Below are 22,456 nucleotides of genomic sequence, written 5' to 3' on the forward strand. Positions count from 1 at the left end.
ACTGATTTATACAACATTCAGCATCATTTATTTTATGAAGTGTCTGGCTTCTTGGAGCTTAGCTGCTTGCTTGAAGATGTTTCATTATTCAACTAGGTAATGTCTATTTTTCCTGACAACTCCCCCACGTTGTCTCATGGCCAAACAAAATGGAGTGACAAAACAATCTTGTCCCCATCTATCAGTCTGCCCAATTCATCCAAAGTAACTTTTTCTCAAATTCAGCACTAGAGATTCTCAGGGTTACCAGTGAGAGATTTTAGACAGATAATACACAATTAGGAGAAAGACTGTAATATAAAAATCAGTCTTCCCCCTTTTAATTAATGTTTCTATCAAGGAGATGTGGCCTCTTTTTCAAAAGGCCTTATATGCAACTCACAAATTGAAATTCAAATAGAAACTTCAGGATCTGGTGATTGGTCTATATTTTTTTAGGGATCTCTTTGCTGCTTATGGAGAAGTGAGATAATAAGATAAGTAAGAAGGAATAGCAGCAAATAGCAATTATTTGAATGGGTTGAAGGTTATGATTGTTAAAAGTATAAGGAAGGAATACAAGATTGGCTTATTCAATCAAGGTTAGGTTAGATAATCAGTTATCCGTCTTTACTGGGCTTTTGCTGATAATAAATAAATGACAAGTGTCGATGGAAATTCTCAATTAATTGAGATTCTCAATCATTCAGGTCATAATTGCTAACCTTTTATAGAAACCATCTACCAATTTCTTCTCCATTTTCTCCTTTGCTCTTTTACAGCAGTGACACGTGGATAATAACAATTTATTTATTTATTTTTGAAAAATAGTCTCCAAGAACTAGACTAAAACATGTTGTTAACTTTAGGAAAGATTTCCCACTCCGTTATAATATCGGGTTCTTTCGGGATTCTATGGTTTTAAGGTAACATTTCAGCAGTGGAATATTTGAGGGGTCTGTAGAATAGAAAAATAGGGCTAGCGATCATATGATCTTATAAGTCATTTTTCCTATCTTTCTTCTTAGTATTAAGATGCCCTTATGCTAAATTTTCCAAAGATCAATTCTGTCAGGAGGTTAATGGAGGATAATCCTTTTTGTCCAAAGGGTTGCCCAGTTTGTAACTTTTTGGTACCTGAACTGGATGTCCAGATGCTGAAACCGGCTTCAGGAATGTTCTTGCATTACTGCCCCTGGTATAGAAGGAAAATATCTGCTTGATGCTGTGAGCATTGGAGGTAATATCTGTCTCACTTCCTATCTTCCCATCCATAATTACAAAAATAACCTAAATGAAGAAACCATCACATTAGCATTCAAAATGACCATTTAAAAACTTTATTAAAATATGCAGTCTATTTTCCTTAGAGCAGGGGTCTCCAACCTTGGCAACTTTAAGCCTGGCAGATGTCATCTCCCAGAATTCCCCAGCCACCTGGAAGTTGAAGTCCACCAGGCTAAAAGTTGCCAAGGTTGGAGACCCCTGCTCTAAGGAAAGAGCAGTGGTCACCAATCGGTGGACTGTGGCCCACTGGTGGGCTGTGAGAAAATTTTGGTGGGCCTCAGAGAAATGTCCCCCCAAAGCACCACCACCCCAAAGCCCGCCCATCCACTGGCTCCCACCCTTCAGCTGAGCGCAAACCTGCAAAAAGCAGCGCAGCCCTCACTGGGCAGGACAAGATAATGGTGCTATTGCAGCAAGAGGGGGCTGGCAGCAGAGGTGGGCTGAAGTGGCAATGGAGATGGCAGGAAGGTGCAGGAATGCTGCACTACTTGCATTTGTGTGGCACTCCCACACCTTCCAGTTTGCCCCTCCTGGCCTGGGCTCTTCCTCAATGGCCACAGGCTGTAGGGACGGCCCAGAGCAAAAAAAAGTACTGGCTGGTGGTGGTGGGAGGGGGCGGAATGGGCAAGTCTATGCTTACTATCCAGTTCAGAGGTCCAGAATGGGGCATTGGCGTCAGTTTCCTCGTCCCTCTCAGTGTTCTGCTCTGCTGCCCCACCCCGTGGCCCAAGCCATCGCTGCCTGGGGAAAGCACAGGAAAAATCGAGCAGCTCTTTGCTGGGGCAAAAGAGCTGAGATCGAGGAAGGCACAGGCAAGAGAAGGCAGAAACTGCTGCCTTTGAAAAGCGCTGCTTTCTGTTGCCTGTGCCTTCCGATCGCTGCTCTTTTGCCCCAGAGAGAGCTGTTTCTGCTTGCTTTCTGTTCCTGGGGGGTGGGCAGCAGAGATGTCAGGTCTGCTCTTCCCCCTTACCAAGCCAGGCCTGGAGGAACATGAAGAATTAGCGCCAGAGAAAGGTGTTCACCAATATAAGCAAGTTCAGCTATTTTATGTATTCCCCATGGAACCACATTCTGTTATCACCCATATATATGTTGGCCTAAGCTGTCTTACAAAAGAACCAAGGTGTGAATGCATGCTTTCTAATGCAACAGCTGCCAATCTAGCAAAGATTTTGTAGCTCAAAATTCAAGAGGTGCGGACTGAAGTCATTAAAAAACTAAACTGAATTAAATTCCATTGTTTCAAAGATCAGCAGATTGGCTTACTGCACTTTTCATTGCAGCTGAAATCAATAAAACCCATATTAGTTATGAAAAACCTTTCATGACATGATTACCACATCTAGGTTGAAAAGTCTGGATTTACATAAGATGGCAGCAAAGAGAAAGAGAAATGTTTATCTTTTGGTTTCTTCTAATAGTCATCTGGATGTTTACTGTGCAGATATGATAACCCTATTCCAGATCGACTTCAAGAGGACTGAAGAGTGACAGGCTTTTTCTAAAGTCTAGCCCATTTTTACACTGACCCTTCAGCCTCATAAAACAGTGAGAAGTGTCATATAAAGTTTTATTCTGCATTATTGGTCCATTCTCCCCAAAGGGTTTTGATGGCCACAGAACATGAATGGAATTCTTGATGTCCCTAAAGGTGGAACCAGAATCTTTTCAAAGTGCAACACTCCACCTGTTTTCTCTCCTCAGAGACTCTTGTCATACTGAGCTGCCAGAGGAACGATGAGCTACTTAAAGGATCGGTTACCCATGGTAACCCTCTTCCTGATATCATAAAGCAGATGCTCTGTGGATCCTACTTAACAGTTCATGTTACAAATGAATCAAGCATGCAAGTAGGACAAAACCAGCTCCCAGAGAGAGCAAGATCTCTCCTTATGTGCCCTCAGCCAAGAGTTCCTCTGATTCCAGGAAAAGATTCTTTATCAGGAGCAGTGGACTAGATCTACTCAAGATCCCAAGTGCACAGTAACTATTTCTTCACTCTCCTACTCATTTTATTTTCAATAGAGTTAGACTTTTGGTTTGCAATCACAGTTGTTGACTAAAGGAAAGACACCTATAAGAGAATGCTTTGACAGCCTGGATGCCATCAGCCTATTCCCTTGACTGACTAATATGCCCACTTACAACAACTTTACTCCCAGAAGGAAAACAAAATGACAATATTCTTGCCTGAAGGAGCAAGTGTAGACAGACATCCTATCCATGAAGGCTGATGTCTTTGGAAGGAGATTAAAATAACCCATTAAAATAATCTTGTGGGAGTCAGGACCAGGACCATGGAAAAATATCATCTGATGTAGAGGTTTAACTGAGATAATGAAGCTTTCTGTTTAAGCCCTGAGACTCCAGAATGTTATGGCAAAGTACTGTTCTCTTTCTTATAGCATCTGATTTTATGGAAATAGTTACAGTCTCACAAGCTGTTGTCAGTCACCCATGCATACCTTACATAGATTCCTGTCCCTGGCTGGACCAACAGATAAACAACTCCTCAAAGAATCAAATATGGAGTAATAGATAACAGATAACAGATAATCAGAGTTGGAAGGGACCTTGTAGGTCATCTAGTCCAACCCCCACTGCCCAAGCGGGAGACCCTACACCATTTCTGACAAATGGCAGTTCAGTAGGAATCCTTACTAATATCTTTACGCTCCAAGGTATGCTAGGACACATATTTATTCATAGTTCCATTGAATCTTTACTGACTCTCTCCTGGGGCATATGAAGAACTTTCTAGATATTCTATTCTTCAAGAGAAAGAGTTTTTTTTTCTTTTTAAGTAAAAACTCATCAGTAAAATTGATCCAAACTAACCCAATCTTTATGGAATGCCAATTATAAGTAACCATTGCTAATATACCTAATTTGTTGGTCACCTTTTAATACCAGCAACACTCTCAAATGCAAGTAATGTGTTAAGACATCATGCATGGAAGAGAAGGAAGAATTTTAATACGTGTTGCATTCAAGAGTTGTTTGCATTAGATACATCCATTGCTCAATAAAAATGGTTGTAAGCATAGGAAATAGGCACTGCTCCGTCATTTTCCAAATCTATTAGACTATAATTTCCAGAAACCTGAGTTAATTAGACTGAAAAACCTCTTGCTAATCCACTGGACTACAAAACCCAATAACTTTCAATTATGGATCATTTTGCCTGGAGCTGGTAGAAACTCTACTTCAGCAACATTACAAGTCTCACAGATTCCTTCCTGTTGATCAACATTCATCACCAGCAGTGGCTTTTGGGTTTTAGGCAGGAATCCTTGAGGGTGCTAGCCAAAATTTAATTGGAAGTATCAGCATTATTTATTAAGAAAGGACCTGGAAAGGAACCCATTATTAAATCTTCTGCTCTTCTGATTGGTTCAAAGCAATTCGGCTCTGAAAAATTGCATTTATTAACAATATTGCAACAATAATTTAATTCTGGCAACCAAGGCCCAGCATGGGTGTGATTTTCTTTTCCTTTATCTCATCAACACATGAGTCAGCTTGTGATATTGCTGATGCTGACAGGCTGTTTGATATTTTCTGCCAAAGGATTATATTCTTGAGGTGCTTACAAAACATTTTCTAATTATTTTTCCTTCTACCACACTGAACACTATTAATCAAGTGTTATTATTTCCCCAAACACATTGGATTGTAGCAATTGTACACTCTGCAGGAAACATGCTAAAAGGACTGGGCATCTTCCAAGTTGAACCTGCAGGTAACCAAAACCAAAAGATTTTTTTTGTTTAAAGTATTCTCTTGTTCCTAGTAACACTTTAAGCATTCATAGAGAAAGAAAATTGGTTTTCCCAGCTGATTTATTCATGAAACTTCCATGCTCCTAAAAGTTAAACATCATAGCAACGTGTAGGGAAAAACTGGTTGACATTTACTGAAGAATCAGTGTAACCTAGAGGTTATTCAATTATAATGGATAGCTTTATTTGTCATTCTGCTGTTTAACACGTGACACAGCATAAAGAAAAATGTGAGTAAATGTACTTGTTGGATGGTGCACTTCAGAATCTTTAAAATTTATTTTAACTTAAACATGAATATAACAATACATCTTTATACCAAAGTCTGGGTGTTTTCCAGTCAAGAGTCCAATTTCCTTGGGCTTGAACATAAGTGCTTTCATTGATGCAACTGCTTTTCCCCTGATTAACCCACAATCCAGTTAACCTGGTAACACAGATTGAAGCAGTTTCATTTTCTCTGTAATCGAAAGGATATTAAAGAGTGTCAGAAGTGGATATAGGCTTGTGATATCCGTATCTGAACCTTTATCCTTTGTTTGGTTGTATGTTTATTATTAAAGTAGAAAATAATTCTACTCAGATTAAAGTTGGTTGGCTGTGTTTCACGATTGCCAGGTGTTTGGTTTTTCTTACTGTCTCAGTCATATTCAAAGATTTAGTTCCTCAGATTTTAAGGGCTATTTTTCAATAGAAACTCTGTCAATACTGTTGAAAATATCAAAGCTGGAACAAACTTAAAAGAGTGGTAATTATTAACATATCAAATAGTATCTTAGCTCAGGGTTTTACTTTTGCTGGTGATTAACGTTTAGGTGCTAGTTTTTTAAGTGGCAAACTGGTCAGCACTGCCTCCAAGCAGTCAAGAAAAGGGTGCGCATTGGAACAAGGCACCAGTGGCCCACCACAAGATGACAGGTGCTATCATCACTGAGTATCAGAGACCTATCCTTAGACCTTGGGGGAAAGATGGAAAGAGACCTTTCTTCCTGACATGTTTATAACCATGCAAATTGTATTTGTACAGTTTTTTAAAAAAAATATGTTTAAGAAGAAGAAACTAGGGTGCCAAATTCAAAACATATCTCAGAGAGGAATAAATGAATCAGGAGATGGTTTTCTTTAACTGTACAAATAACTCACATATTTTTCAGCACCTAAGCAGCATTAGAATTAAAACAAAAGTCCATGCAATAAATAATACACCGCATTATCAGCAAAGCTAAGGCCCAAGTTTTCCTATCATGTTTTCTTATAAGTAAATGCTTTCAAGCAAAACACTGACATACCGGACATTTATCTCCGTAGGTGCAAGATGTTTTTGTATATTTTTTCTAAGTCACATCTAGAGGACTAGTGATGAAAGGTCCTTTTATCTTATTAGCACCTAATCATGACACAAACACACTCTGGAAATCTTCTCATGCCAGTATAACTTTCTGCTCTGAATAACCCTATCATTTATCAATGAAGAGAAACTTTTATGGTGCAATGCTATCTACCAAGAAAGCTGGATCTAATCTAAACTTAATCAGACTACCCTAATCTGCCCCAGAAGCAGCATTCTCCTCTGGAAGATCCCAAGAAAAAATGAAATGCCAAGTTCCTAAGTCCCATTGATTTCACATCTGAATCCAACCCACTGAATACCATGAAACTTCCTCCCACATACTGTAAGTGAGGAAAGGAATTCAGACCTAATCAACTCAAGGTCCCTTTTTTTTCATTCTAACTGTATGAAAGGGGAAAGTAACCACAAACAAATCCTATTTTAGATGACAGTAAAGACAAATAGGAGGAAACTTGTAATTAAAGTCCCCCTCCCACTATGGGAACTAAAACTGACATGCGGGAAATTAAGAAATGCTATTCAAGGGGTAACTAAATAAGTATTCATCACTAATCCCTCAACTGTGCAAAAGGGAGTAATAAAAGAAGCAGGAGTTGAAAACAGGATTAGCAGCTCAGAAATACTAAAAAGATTGGAGAGCATTTGCCAGGTGCTTGGCATGAAACTGCAATTTAATGCAAACATGTGCCACAATAGAGAAGTGCAAAATTACAACAGGAGAATATAAAAAATATTGGTTAGCAAAATTAAGCAGAAGGGAGGAAGGAAGGAAGGAAGGAAGGAAGGAAGGAAGGAAGGAAGGAAGGAAGGAAGGAAGGAAGGAAGGAAGGAAAAGAGAAAGAAAGAAAGAAAGAAAGAAAGAAAGAAAGAAAGAAAGAAAGAAAGAAAGAAAGAAAGAAAGAAAGAAAGAAAGAAAGAAAGATTCATCTGATTCAGTTCCAATCTGGGAGAAGGACACTGGAAACATGGAGGCTCATTGGAAAGATGGTTTAATGATGAAGCAGAACAACATTTGGTTCTGGTGCAGCTAAATTGAGAGTGAGTGGCTTTTATACCTTCTTTTGGGCTTTGCACTTGAGTTTCCTGTTCCTGTGCAAGAACATGTATTCTATTGGCTATAGATTCCTATGGGGCCATGTAGGGGGTTATAACTGGCTCTATAGGCAAAAGAGGAAATCAATCCTGAAAAATTCTATTTTGATAATCCAATGAGTTAGCCTGCCAATGAAGGCTAGGAGGATAACACCATCCTTCAAAGTTTTGAATAAAGAAAATGTTCTTCCTCAACTTAACATTTCACATTTCAATCAACAGCCTGAGTGCAGTGAGAGTGAGGAAAGGGAACTGGTAAACATAGAATTGCCATAATGTTCAGAAGGATAAGCAATAACTAGTGACAGCTTTTCTCCTTTCTCATATTTGCACGGGCAGATGCTGTGGGCATTGAGGAGAGAATCCATGCCCAGCTTGACTCTCTGGCTATTGCAAGCCATACCATTGTGTGCTACGTGACACACACATTTTGTAAGCGTCCGTGGTCTTTTTGAATGGACTCTGTTCAAAGCAGATTTTAAATACACTCATATTTCCAAAGATGAATCTTGTCCTGTTTTAAAGCTTGCACATCTTTCCAACAAAGTGTATTGTCCTGATGTTTGTGACTACTTGACTCAACCAGTATTTTGAGGCATATCAAAAACTGAGCCATCTAATAGTCTGTTCTGCTTAATCTTCTGTCTCACCTATTATAAGCACTTCGTCCTAATGTGCTAGAGGGAGGCAGAATGTTAATAGATTCTCTCCCACTTTCATCTCTCCTGCACAGGGGAGGAGATGAGCAAGTCATAAATTAGGAGATGAGCAAGTCATAAATTAAATAAAAGGAAAGAGAGATTGCAAGAGTGTTCAAAACAGCTTGTCTGTTCTGATGGTTCTCCATGAATCATGACATTGGGAAAGACTGTTGGTCTCTACACAATTTGTGGTTATCGCAGAGTCAGTCTTCAGTGCTAAACCAAAGTCTCTGACCCCTATCAGAACTAAAGCTTCAGCACAAAAGGTTTAAATAACACAGCATAGGAAATACTTGCTAAGCATGAGGTGGTGAAGAACAAATTAAAAAAGAAAGGAAGTAAAGAAACGGCAGAAGCTAGAATTCTACATGGCTGCCTAACATATCATAGAATATGTTGCAGAATGTGGCAGTATATTCAAAATTAGGCACAATTCAACTATTACATCTGCTAGTTTTATTAAAATATGCCCATATTCCCAGGGTCTTTTGATACATTAATCAACTGTATCATTATATGGCAGATTGGTAAATTAGGTTTCTGGTCTAAAAGTGGAATATTATCAAGGAACTGCTTAGCCGTGAATATTGTACTCAAGTCTTATGTGTTTAACTTAATATTTTACTCATCTCTGAGTCAAGATTAATTTGCACAACTAGTTTGAGCACTTCAGATGAAGATTCATCCTTCGGCTAGTGACATTTCCAGTTTTTTTTTTTCTTCCCAAGGCCTCATGTGTGTTTCTGAGCTTTTTTAAAAAAACATTTCATTGCAGCTGCTGCTTGCTGGGTCAAAAATCATTAGATCATTGTATTAGACAACTACAATGATCTAATACATATCGATTTTACAGAAGACAATGTTGAAAAAGCACTACGCAATCTAAAACTATCTCTATCTATTGGACCGGACGGAATATGTGCCTACTTCTTAAAAAAGCTATCCACTGCCATAGCCGAACCTCTAAGCATAATCATTGAAAAATCTTTCAGGACCAGCTCCTTGCCATAACTATGGTCACAAGCCATGGTCATCCCCATCTTCAAAAGGGGAGACCTCAGCCTAGTTGAAAATTACAGATCAATCTCTTTATGCTGTGTCACCTGTAAAGTCATGGAATCAATTATTAATCAATCCATTATCCTCCACTTAGAGACAAACAACCTACTCTCTAATAAATAATGGTTTTAGAAAAAAAATTATCCTGTAATCTGCAACTTTTACACTGCAAAAACATATGGACTACACAACTCGATCAGGTTAAAGCAATAGATGCATTCTGCATAGACTTCTGTAAAATGGTACATGACAAACTACTCCTAAAACTAAAATCTTATGGTATCTCTGGACAACTGCATAACTGGATAGAAGCATTCCTGTCAAACAGAAACAAATGGTCAAAATTGGAAGTGTCCTATCAAATTCTGTACCTGTCAACAGTGGTGTCCCCCAAGGCAGTGTTCTAGGACCAACTCTCTTCATACTCTACATAAATGACCTCTGTGATCATATTAAGAGCAATTGCGTTCTCTTCGCTGATGATGTAAAGCTATTCAACACCACAGATAATACTGCGACCCTTCAAAAAGACCTCGACTATGTATCAGAATGGTCAAGCAAATGGCAACTTCAAATCTCAACAAATAAATGCTTTATCTTACATATTGGCAAAAAAAATCAGAAAATAAAATACAGGCTGAATAGTCAAGACCTTGTTGATGATCCAAACTCTGTCAAGGATCTTGGAGTACTCATCTCTAATGATCTAAATGCTAGAGCCCACTATAACTACATAGCTAAAAAGGCATTAAGAGTTGTTAACCTAATCTTACATAGCTTTTTCTCTGGTAATATTACACTACGAACTAGAGCATACAAAATATTTGCTAGACCAATACTCAGATACAGCTCATCATTCTGGAACCTACATTACGTATCTGATATTAGCACAGTTAAGAAAGTCCATAAATAATTCACAAGAAGAGTTCTCCACTCCTCTACTCATTGCAGAATACCTTATGCCAGCAGACTTGAAATTCTGGACCAAGAAAACCTAGAACTACACTGCCTTCGATCCAATCTAAGTATAATATATAAAATCATACATTGCAGTGTCCTACCTGTAAATGAATACTTCAGCTTCAACCATAACAACACAAGAGCAAACAATAGGTACAAACTCAAGGTTAATCACACCAAACTTGATTGCAGGGAATACGACTTCAGCAACAGAGTGGTCAATGTCTGGAATACTCTACCTGACTCTGTGGTTCCTTCCCCAAACCCCAAAAACTTTAACCTTAGACTGTCTACTATTGACCTCACCCCTTTCCTAAGAGGTCTGTAGGGGATGTGCAGAAGTGCACCAACGTGCCTACCGTCCCTGTCTTATTGATTCTTTTTATTTTTCTTATATGTATCCATTCCATGTATTCATAACTATGTTTATACTTATACCTATTATCTTGTAAGCGATTGACAAATCAATCAAATCAAATAAATAAATAAATAAAATAAAAATACAGGAAAGATGAGCATGAACATTAGACATGGCATTTTTTCCAAGATGGATATGAAACTCAGATCAGCAGCTATCATTTCAGACCAAAATGAGAGATTAATGGCTGTTTGGATTTCTGCTGAACCCACCTTCCTTTACAAAAAATATATATAATTTTTTTCATGTCCCTCTTTGGTCACACCTGTTCCTGTTGGGAATGTATAATATAGTTTCAAAAGAATCAAGAAGATTCTTTTGCTTGTCCTCTGACTCACATGCTATTCTTACTTCCAGGAAGACCAATAAATGAACAAGGAAACTCTTGGGTTTCATGCATCTCTCTTGGAAAGCATTCAACCTTCAAGATCCTTTTCCATAAGTAGAGCATGCTTAAAGCAGATGGACCATCATCAATCTGTAAAGACATTCAACAGAATGCAACCAATCAAAGCCTGAGGCAACTTATAGGGGTATGTCTTTAGGTGCATAATACATACTGGATGGGTGTATCTCAGCTTCTAGGGTTTCTTCTTCCTCAGCAGCTTTAATGTAGCTATGTATCTGAAACTAGGGAACTGTCAATCATCTCAATATTAGTACACGGCTGTTGTGTTCTCTCATTTTACCCATGGATTTCTGAGCAACAAGATATGTACTAAACATATCTGTATAGTCAGGATCAATTCCAGGCCTAAGAAGCTAGGGTAAAGTATTGAGATTTGGATCATGGACCTGCCTTAATAAGAACTTAGAATAACCTTATCTTGTAGTTCAGAGGAGGTATTTAGCAGGTCCTGACCAGTTTTGCAGAACCAGTAGAGGAAATTTTGAGTAGTTCGGAGAACCGGTGGTAACCTTCCCCCAGGAGGGAATGGAGATTTTGCAGTATCTTTCCCCTGGAGTGGGGTGGGAATGGAGATTTTACAGTATCCTTCCCCTGCCACACTGACCAAGTCACACCCACCAAGCCATGTTCACAGAACCAGTAGTAAAAATTTTAATCCCACCACTTTTGTAGTTTCATCTCTTATCAATAATTATATCAACTTGTGACGCTTCCCTAACCTGCTCTTGAGTTGCCATAGGCAGAGGGATGGAGAACCGAGCCTCGCAGCTGCATCAAAGAATTTTCACCTCAGTCAAAACAACACACATCCTAGCCAGTCAAAGTCAAGGCCATCTGTACAGAAACCAGTAATGGCTGGAAGGAGTGATTTCTACAACCCACAAAATTGCTTCATTGGGTAATGTGACTGATGACACACCTTGGGGGGAGGGGGAAATACGGTCAGAGACAAGGCGCAAACTGAGTGGAGTCAGAGCTGGCTTCACTTGGTCTGTGCTGACATAACGCTCCTAATAAACAACTGGATTGCCCTTGAAACTTTGCTTGAGGCTCCTGTCAGAACCCTGACAAAATAATTTACTAATTCTAGTTCCATATTTTTTTGCCTATTCAGATCAGCCTTACACCAACATTTTAAAAAGCACCATTTTTTTAAACCTTCCATGTGACTTTACTTAATTTGCATTTCTAACTTGTCCTATCTTGACAGCAGATTTACACATGAATGATATCCAGACATTTCCTAAATGTGATTAAGAAGTCTTTCTGCTGCCCTGAAACTATACGCATGATTCTGTGTGACTTAACCAGGGCCACAGCAGCACACCAGATAGACATAACAGCAATTCAAAAAGACATTTAGAGAATAAGTTTTACACATAAAAACCAGGAATTATTCTAAGAAGTAGTGGGCAAACAGCACATATACTGAAACAACAAAGATGTAACAACTGTGGTATCTCTGGGAAATACCCCTGTCCACTGTGATAGATAGATGTGGCCTCTGAAACCCTAAACAAAACCTCGGTCTCCTTTGATCCTCAGTGGGAGGACATGGTGCCTGGATAATATTTGTGGCAAAGTTCTCCATCATTTCCCTAGCTCCCTTCACTTCCCCTGGAGTTTAAAGAACCAGGTTCAAGCCTTAGCAGGCCTGATCTCTCCCATAAGGATTCTATTTTCTCCCCTTGTCTTTTTAAATCAGGGGTTACTGCAAGCAAAACTCCTTTATCTTCACCTCCCAGGGTACAAGAGCCACAGTGTTGGATTATTGTGAGGAAGGGAGGAAGGAGCCATTATGGTCACTTGGTAATCACAACCCATCACCAAATAGTCTAAGATTAATCAGTGATATCAGGAAGCTTGATAGGAATATTAGAGTATGCTACTTTAACTCCACTGCAAATTAGTACACTTTACTACTAGGCAGTGATGAGCCTTCTATATTATTCACTTTATTATTATATTACTATGTTAATGATTAATGATATTAATTATCTTTTTGCAATAGGATTGTGATTTTATACCAGTTTACCAACTAAAATGAAAACAAAAACCTTTATGAAGATCATAAACACTTGCCTTTGTTTCTTACCACTGCCAATAAACATGATTACAACTTCATAGAAATTATTATCTAGAGAAGAACAATCACTTCTTTCCCTGAAGAAAAAAAAGGCTTCATCACCAGGAGAAGGCAAATGGCTGTGCAAATAATTGTGATAACTTCATTCATTGATTCAGAACATTGAACTGTTACTAAAAAAAAAAAAAAAAACAAACAGGTTGGTTTTCAGTTAAATGGGTTGAGCAGAAGGTTTCCTGTATATATTATCTCTTATCTTTGGGTCTACAAAGGTAGAAACCTGCATTTAAACATAATAAAGTTAGAACTCCAGGAATTGTTTTATTACACTTTATTTGTCTGACCTTCTAATCCAGGGGTCTCCAACTTTGGCAATTTTAAGACTTGTGGACTTCAACCACCAGAATTCCTCAGCCAGCATTACTGGCTGAGGAATTCTGGGAGCTGAAATCCACAAGTCTTAAAGTTGCCAAGGTTGGAGAGCCTTGTTCTAATCCTTACAGACTGAGTCACGTGTGAAGGGAAAAACAGTCTATCTTGCTTTCTCCTATAGCAAGAGTGCTCTCATGATACTAGCAAGGAAGGTTTCTACTAAAAATACAGGGAACAATCTAAATATAATGAAGGTATAAACTGGCTCTGGGACATATAGACGTACAGTGTAATGGAATATGGGCCTGCAGAAAATTCTCAGATAGATACATATAGTATTTCAGCCTAAATCACTCATCCATTTGCCTTGGTTCTGACTCAAAAGCCTCAAGATACCAAGGGAAGGGATGAGTCAAAAATTAATATTAGGACTAGCTTTGGAAAAAAAAACCTTTATAGATATCAAAAATCAATAAAACTGGAAGAGTAAAAAATGGCTGTGGGTTAAGCATTATGAAATGAATTTAAGTCCTGCAGTTTGTAAATTAACATGAAATTTCCTATTTATCCAAAATAAAATCTAAAGTTAATGTTGCTGTTCCAGTATTCTTGAAAAAGATTTTTTATTCAAAGAGACTTTAAAGTCAAGAGATATCTATTAATGTGTCATCTTTGCCTCTTTTATCAAGTATGCAATTCTTAGAGAAATGCTACAGTATGATTGTACTATTTCAAAGGTTATGAGGTTAGAACAGAAAGGATCACACATCAGTTCAGGACTCATTTCCCAAACCAGGATGCCCAACTGCAAATACAGACTACTAATCCTTTCTCAAGAGTTGGCATATACAACAGAGTATGTTATGACTGTTGAAACACTGTGCTATTTATTATTTTTTAAACAAAAGTGAAACACTGGCTCTTTTTAAAAAATCAGATAGTTGACTACAGTTCTGTCAATTTCCACTTTTAGCTTAAGGGATAAGGAATAAAAGTTTAGTGAAATGGTGGCCTTTCCTTCCTCCCTCCCTCCCTCTCTCTCTCTCTCCCTCTCTCTCATAAATGTCCTACTAGCATACGTTTTTGTTAGCCCACATGATAGGAATAATGTGTGATGGTTTTCATTCATTTCTTTTTCTTTACTGGTCCATGGTAGAGACATGAGGAAGAAAAGTATCCTGCATGAGTCAGTAAAGAGAGGCTCATTAAAAAAAAATCTTTTGACAGAAATAACATATAAAGGAAAGCAACTAGTGAGTCTTTTCTTGACACAGGTGGGAGAGACAAAGAAGCAGTAATTTTCCCAGTTTACCTCACTTGGTAGGCCTGGTCTGAACAGAATGGCCAAAGGAAGAGGGGGGCGGGGTTAAATTCTACTAAAGGAACCAGATTCATTTCTAGCCAGTTTAACTGCAGCTTAAGCCCAAGTTCAGAAAAGTCTTAGTCTCCATTCAAGGAAATTAATACATCAAGAAATATGTCTATGAGGAGAACATATCAGATATTTTTGTTATATTTTTCAGCGTTCAACCAGGGGTGGACTTTTTAACTTTAATGTCAGTGTGAATGATACAGTATATTCATCATTTGTTTTTTGTACACAGTTTTATTTTTATTATTAGTGTTTGATTGTTTTGTTTTTTTTTCTTTATTTTGTATGTTAACTTTGGAAATAAGATAAAAAATGTAAAAAAGAAATATGTCTATAACTTTTCACACAGTACCAAGATATTTTTTGATACTAGACAGCACCAGATTTTGTACTCCGTGATCTGTACACAAGCCCCAAAGGACACTACTTTAACTTTTTTCTGACTGTGTATAGGATAGACCATAAATAAAATCTCAATAAACAAAAATGAATACAGGCTTAAGTTCACAGAACTTATTACTCATTAAAATCAAGAGAAAGGCTGATCCGAGTTCAGGGGGAACTAAGTTTTAAAAATTTGATGGCCATGATCCGACATATTTAGCTCAATTTTCCTGGAATAAATCTTTTGAAAGACTTAAAACACCTTAACTGCACATAGAAGACCAGCATTCAGGTTTTGTACATCTCCAGTTGAAGTATGAGGTTGCGTTGATGGGAAAGCATCTGTGTAAAAGCCTCCATTTGTTAGAATAGACAATATCTAGCAATATCTAATCATCTAGCATGATTTTGGCTGTGCTTTTTAATTCTCACTTACGTCATTTGGTTATTTTTTCTCTGGGGTCTCGCTATTGAGCTTGCAGTAATCCATGATGGATTCCTTCTCAATCTCTTCAGTCTCTATGCAAGCTCCCACCATTGTCTGTACCTCTGTGTGGAAAGGCTGCTCCTTCTGTTCCTCAGGCACCTGGGCTTTGCAATCATGCCAGAATAGTGCAGCACAGCCAGGACCAAAGCTATGAGGACCCTGACAAAAAAGGCAGCCAAGATGCAGCTGCAGACAAAGACCACACTCACCAGTAACATCCTCTGCCATTTTCCTTCCAGACATGAGACATCTTCTTTGTGGACTTTGAGTGGACCAAAGAGTTCTCTGTGTGATATCCCTTCACCTGGAAACCCCTGAGGAAACCTCTATATATTCTCTAAAGTTTGGAACAAGATAATTGTTTAATCACCTTAAAGTGCCAATAATTTATATAATACTTAAAGGGTGAAACCTAAACATTAGATCAAGAATGCCCAATCCATATCTATGCAGCAATAACAAATCAGGTTTCCAGCTTCTTCACAAATCAGGTTGCTGAAATCAAGAGAAGCTTGGCATAAAACCAGAATATTATTTTTAAGCTCAATGCAGTTCTTCGGTTGAAGACAAAACCTACCACTTAGAATGTGCTTTTCAATACTGATTTCATCTCCTTTTCTTGTGGTTTTTGATGTCCTGGTAAACTAATCAAGGAGAGAAGCAATCTAGAACTAAGGAAAAACTTCCTAATAATTACCCAGTGGAATGGTTTGCCTTCAGAAATTATGGGTGCTCCAACAGTGAAGGCTTTTAAGAGGAGACTGGACAACCACTTATCTGGAATGGTATAAAGTCTCCTGCTTGTACAGGGGGTTGGGCTAGAAGATCACCAAAGTCCCTTCCAACTCTTTTATTCTATTATTCTATTCTGAAGTCAGCCTACAGAGAGCCTGGTTGGGTTTAAGTGCATGCAGATTTGCACTTCCTGTTTGCCTTATCAGTAGTAATGATTGCTCACATTGCATGCACAGATGTCTTCCTCCATCCATTCTCAGCCCCACGCAGCCTCCACCTATGCTGTTTTCCATCTTAAGCTATGATAGGCCTTTCAAGTGGATCATTTTTCTGATCTTGGAAAAGCTCCAATGGGCTACAGCATTTTTCATGACCCCTTCCCTTCCAGTTGCTAGTCACTGCCTGTGCACTCACTTCCTCCTGGGCTGCAAGACTTCTTGTTTATTATCTTGAGATTGATCTAATGATAGATCATTAGGTCAATGAACCTTCATTGCCCTATATTTTCTGTAGGGCCTCATCACTTCATTCATTTTGAATTTGCCTCCAGAAGTTGTAAATGCTCCAACACTTGAAGGTTTTAAGAAGAGATTGGATAACCATTTGTCTGAAGTGGTGTAGGGTTTCCTGCCTAAGCAGGGGGTTGGACTAGAAGACCTCCAAGGTCCCTTCCAACTCTCCTATCCTATCCTATCCTATCCTATTCTTATTTCCTAAGTCTCCCAGTGGGCCATCTGAAAAGGTCTCCTGCTTCAGGTTTTTAAACTTCAGCTTCTTGGATATTCCCAACATGAATCAGAGGATACTTGGAAGGATGCTACAAGACTTCTTTCACAAGTTGTTCTATATCCAAACATCTCTTTTGTTATTAACAAAGACAAAAGCCTTCAATGTCAGCAGGCTGGACAATTTGCCTTTCAGTCTGAAGATGTAACAAAGAGCCACCTCTCAATCCTCAGGATGTGAATTTTTTTTAAAGACAATTGATTAAAAAAGAAACAAAAATAAAACTCATGTACAACCTCTCCATAATTTTTGACCTTTGTATTAATTGCATCTATACACTGCTTTATATATTGCCTTTTGTTCTTTGAGCTTCTCCCCTCTCTTTCTAATGAAGTTATCAATTCTATCCAACTATTATGACTTTTGTACTTCCTCTTGAAAGTTCACTCTTTCTTCATGTGTGTGTGCGTGTGTGTTTGTGTGTTTTGTAATTCAACTCTCAATGTACTTCCTTCATACTGGACATTCCCTTTTTTATGCAGTCCACATTCATCCAGCAGCAATTTATTCTTGTTCCAAACTTGTTTCAAATTCATTCTCTGTTCCAAACTCAATTCCTATTGCCCCTAAAGTACCTTTATGCTTCTCCTGACATGCTGTCGCTGTCAGGGCTCCGACAATCCACCCCCATTCAAATCATGAGTCTCTAGCCACATCTCTCAGAGTTAAAAGAAGATTTATTAGGAGTGAACATGCCAGTGGGACCTGGGTGCAGCCAACTCTGAGACACATCATTCATCTCACCCTTGACCATGGTCTTCCCCCAGCCCCTGGATGTATATTCTCCAATGGGACACATCCATAGCCAAGAGTCATCAATCATGCTCTCCAGTAATAATCCTGTGCACCAGAAGCTTCGGCCGCTTAGCAATTATGTATGAAAATATTTAAGGCATACATTACTTTCCCTACTTCCTTTCTGCTGACAACTCTAAAAGGCCAGAAAAATGTTTTTGACTTGACAGTCACTTCATTTTAACAAAGTGTACACTTAAACATAGCTGTTTTGCTATGGAGTCATGAAGAGTCAGACATGACTTAGCAACTGAACAATAACAACAAAAAGCTGTCTTTGCCTTTGAACAGATCATATGCCATCTTCTATCTTCCTACCAACACCTGCATATCTTAAGTTTTCTCCATCCATTTTCCATCTTTAGTCAACATTTTACCTGTATATATAAAATCATTTATTTGCACTAGTTTTTCAATATTTGTGTAAAACCTACAATTATTCACTTTATTTTTTTGTATTAAATACAACTGACTTGTGTATTTTGTACACTAAATGGTTCATACATTAATTTTCAGATTCATAATCCTTGTTGCATCATACAATCTACCTAATTTTCACTACAAAACATGTTGGGTCTCAAACAGCAACAGGGCATCACCTGGGTACAAAAGAAACCTGTGTTTTCCCATCCCCAATCAATACATCTTTAACACCACAACAAACATTCCTCTTTGCCATAGGTACATTAAACAATCAAGGGAATATCACAGACACAGATCCTTTTCAAAGCCAAAGGGAAATAATTCACTAGCATTGCCTTCTACCTAAATTGCTCCATATGTCTGTATGATATATTTGTGGGCATGGGTTTTTACAGTTGAGGCAATGGATGATAAGTGTCAAAACATGCACAGTGATATTATCTTTATAGACAGGTGTACAGTGTTGCAATGCAAGTACAAAAGGGCTTGCATTGTAACATTACGGTATAAGGTTCACCATTCTGGCATCATTGTAGCTTGCTGATGACCCCTACTGATTTGCAAAAAAGTTCCTTTTGAAGAATCATGTACAGTAGCAAGAGCCGCTTCTCTGGTTGCCATGACAGTAAGCTTGCCCTTCCAAAGCTTTCACACCCAAAGTTGATCAATTGCATTGAGGAAGACTTGTGTTCGGAGGTCTTGCCTTTTCTGAAGGGTTGGGACTGTAGCAGCAGGATATTAAATTGTGAGGAATGAAGATCGATCAGATTTAAAGAATGCATATGCTAGCACTGTTAGATAACTGCTGTTTATGCTTCTACCAGATTTTATACACACAACGCAGTGCACTGGTAGCTCAGTGAATTATCTTGGTGAATTGGAAAAGCATAGGTAAATCCCTCCTTTACTAACAGTACAGATTTAAAAAGAAAAATGTGTTTTCTTCCTTACAGAAAAGGATAGAAGAATGGGGGGGAGGAGGGAGAGAGAGAAGAGAGAGAGGTAGGTTGTGTTTTTGTTCTGGAAATTGCTAGGAGGTTAGGATTTCTGCTGGCAGACTGCAAAGGAACTTTGGAAAACCCCAGAGTTGTTCAGCTGGACTTGTTTCACCTGATGATTATGAGAAACCTATAACCCAAGCAATGAAGGAAAAAGAAAGTACGCATATGTAATAAACAAATGACTAACTCATTGCCATTGTATTGCTGCAGTCAACTGATTGGTTTTGCTTATTTATAAAGTTGTTTCATTTGCATCACCTGCCAAGTTCCACTTCAGAAATGTACTTGGAATTGATTTCTGAATTGCAGTCTTGCCTTCTCTTTCCCTCTTCTGTGTGAGATTTAAGAAATAGTAGGGTCAGAGGCTTGAACATGGCAGCATTAACAGAGCATATGAAGTAGTAGACGGAGATTAAAATAGTAAAGAAGATTTATCATTTCTGAGTGTTTTCGGAGCAATTCTGATTCAAGAGTTAAAGCAAAAACGTTTTGGAAATCAAGTCCTTTGAAAATTAGCAGCAGATGAAAAACAAAATAGGCTCAATCATAATCCATGCATATATATTGTACATGTAGAACATTCAGCAACCTTGTTTGGTTCCACCTTATCAGTAGGTAACTTGAATGGAGATCTGAAATTAAACCTTTAACTTGCCACAATATCATGCGGGGATATCATTAGCTCTTAGTTTGCCCCTTATGAGATCTCAATATCATAAATCCAATAAATGAGAATAATTTTAAGGTTGATTAGTATCTCTCCCCACAAAAGATAATGGCAATTCAAGGAAGCAGCTGTGATTTCAGACATCCTCTCTGGAAACAATGAGAAGTGATATCCTCTCTTCCCCCCACCAACCCCGCAACTCTGAAGAGCTAACTTAGAAGGGCCATGAATAATTTTCTCTAACATTCACTTTGGCTGCAGATCAACTGCAGTATATTTATGGCTCAGTACTTGGAATGAAGAGTTCCTGTTACTGAACTTTGCAAGGTTATCTAAAAGATACCCGACTCCATTTTTAAAACTCTTAACTCACTTAGTGATTCATTATATGAGGTTTATAATTTGACCAGGTTAATAAATGTGGAAGCCTCTTTATCAAGCTGATATAGAAATATAATATAATCCAGGATTTGGGATCTATATAATAGTATTTTTTTTCATAGTTCTGCAGAGTTGGACTCAGACAAAACAAAACACAATATGTTCTGTCATTTGTTTTTCCTCTTCTTTATTAAACAGAAGTAATAATGAGACCATAATAATAGGACAAGCAAATTATTATAGATATGAAGTCCATTTTTCAATTATTTATATGAATTGTTCTTTTTCTTCTTAAGTGAATTGAACTTTTTTCTCCCATGATTCAAGATGATCTTTTGTATTACCATCTCTTTTGTATTACCCTTCTAATTTTGGATTGTAATCTTTGCTTACCTCTAGAAATACAGGAAGCTGCCCTAGATTCCCTTCATATGTTTTTTTTCCCCTATGTTTCTTTTGGAATTTTGCTACGGGAGATAAAAGTCCACCAGTTCTTTATCCAAGAGGTATAAAAAAGATTTACTTACCCCTGTGAACAGTGCAAGTAGCCCCTTCCTTCCAATGTCACTTATCTAATGCCATCAGAGGTGGTATTCAGCATGTTCTGACCAGTTCTGGAGAACCAGCAGCAGAAATTTTGAGTAGTTCAGAGAACCGGCAAATACCACCTCTGACTGGAGATTTTACAATATCCTTCCCCTGCCACACCCACCAAGCCACGCCCACAGAACTGGTAGTAAAAAAAATTGAATCCCACCACTGAATGGCATCCTTCTCAGAAGGCCCATGTCTAGAGGATGAATGATAGAGGATTTCTAGGCCTGGGTAGACAACTTTTCCCTGGTTACCTGTAGTCCTCGACTTACAGCCATTCATTTGGTGACCATTCCAAAGATACGGCACTAACAAAAGTGACTTATGATCCTTTTTCCACACTTAACAGCCCTTGCAGCATCCCCGTGGTCATGTGATCAAAATTCGGACGCTTAGCAACTGGCATGTATTTATGACAATAATAGTGTCCCAGGGTCATACGATTACCTTTTGCAACATTTGGATAAGCCAAGTCAGTGGAGAACTCAGCTTCATTTAACAACCATGTTACTAACTTAATAACTGCAGGGATTCACTTATCAACTGTGGCAAGAAAGGTTGTAAAACGGGGCGAAGCTCACTTAACAACTTGCCTTGCTTAGTAATGTGAATTTTGGGCTCAATTTTGGTTGCAAGTCAAGGACTACATGTATAGTCTTCCTATTCCGTAATATAGGGAATCCTAAAAGCGTGATCTGCAAGCTGCATCTATGGCCTAATAATCCACTCACAAAGCTATCCCAAAATGGAAGAAATCAATTTTGGGATTTCTGTTTTATGCACAAAATAAGGGTCTTAAGCATTGCAGAAGGTGGAGCACCCTTCTTTTCATGGTTTTACAAACATTGAATACCATCCTCTCTAGCACCCATTCAATGTTTAACAGATAACAGATAATCAGAGTTGGAAGGAACCTTGTAGTCCAACCCCCTCCCATGCAGGAGACCCAACACCATTTCTGACAAATGGCAGTCCAATCTCTTCTTGAAAGTCTCAAATGATGGAGCTCCCATAACTTCCGAGGGCAAGCTGTTCCATTGGTTGATTGTTCTCACTGTCAGAAAATTTCTCCTTATTTACAGGTTAAATCTGTCCTTGTTCAGTTTCCATCCATTGTTCCTTGTCTGGCCTACAGGTGCTTTAGAAAATAGCTTGATCCCCTCCTCTCTGTGGCAACTCCTCAAATTTTGCAGATGACCTTCAAGCCAATGAAGATCCTAGTGGGTGTTGTGCACTTTGGTTTTAATGTAGCCATTATTTCCTAAAATTAAAATAAATAGATGTGAGCAACCCTCCCCTCACCATACATATAGTACACACGCTTGGGGTTCATTA

General features: G+C 38.4%; 1 long non-coding RNA gene across 3 annotated transcripts in view; it reads right to left on the reverse strand.

The window, feature by feature from the left end:
* Positions 1-20,697: 20,697 nt before the first annotated feature.
* The window catches only part of LOC148126837 (uncharacterized), a 59,948-nt gene continuing 58,189 nt past the window's right edge, over positions 20,698-22,456 (reverse strand). For all 3 annotated transcript variants that reach the window (XR_015741622.1, XR_015741621.1, XR_015741623.1), the window contains exon 3: positions 20,698-22,382. This is a non-coding gene — a long non-coding RNA (uncharacterized LOC148126837). The remainder of the gene's footprint in view (positions 22,383-22,456) is intronic.

This window comes from Pseudonaja textilis, chromosome 2 (genome assembly GCF_049901715.1).
Source record: "Pseudonaja textilis isolate UNSWEBS1 chromosome 2, rPseTex1.2, whole genome shotgun sequence".
In the NCBI taxonomy this organism is placed as follows: Eukaryota; Metazoa; Chordata; class Lepidosauria; order Squamata; family Elapidae; genus Pseudonaja; species Pseudonaja textilis.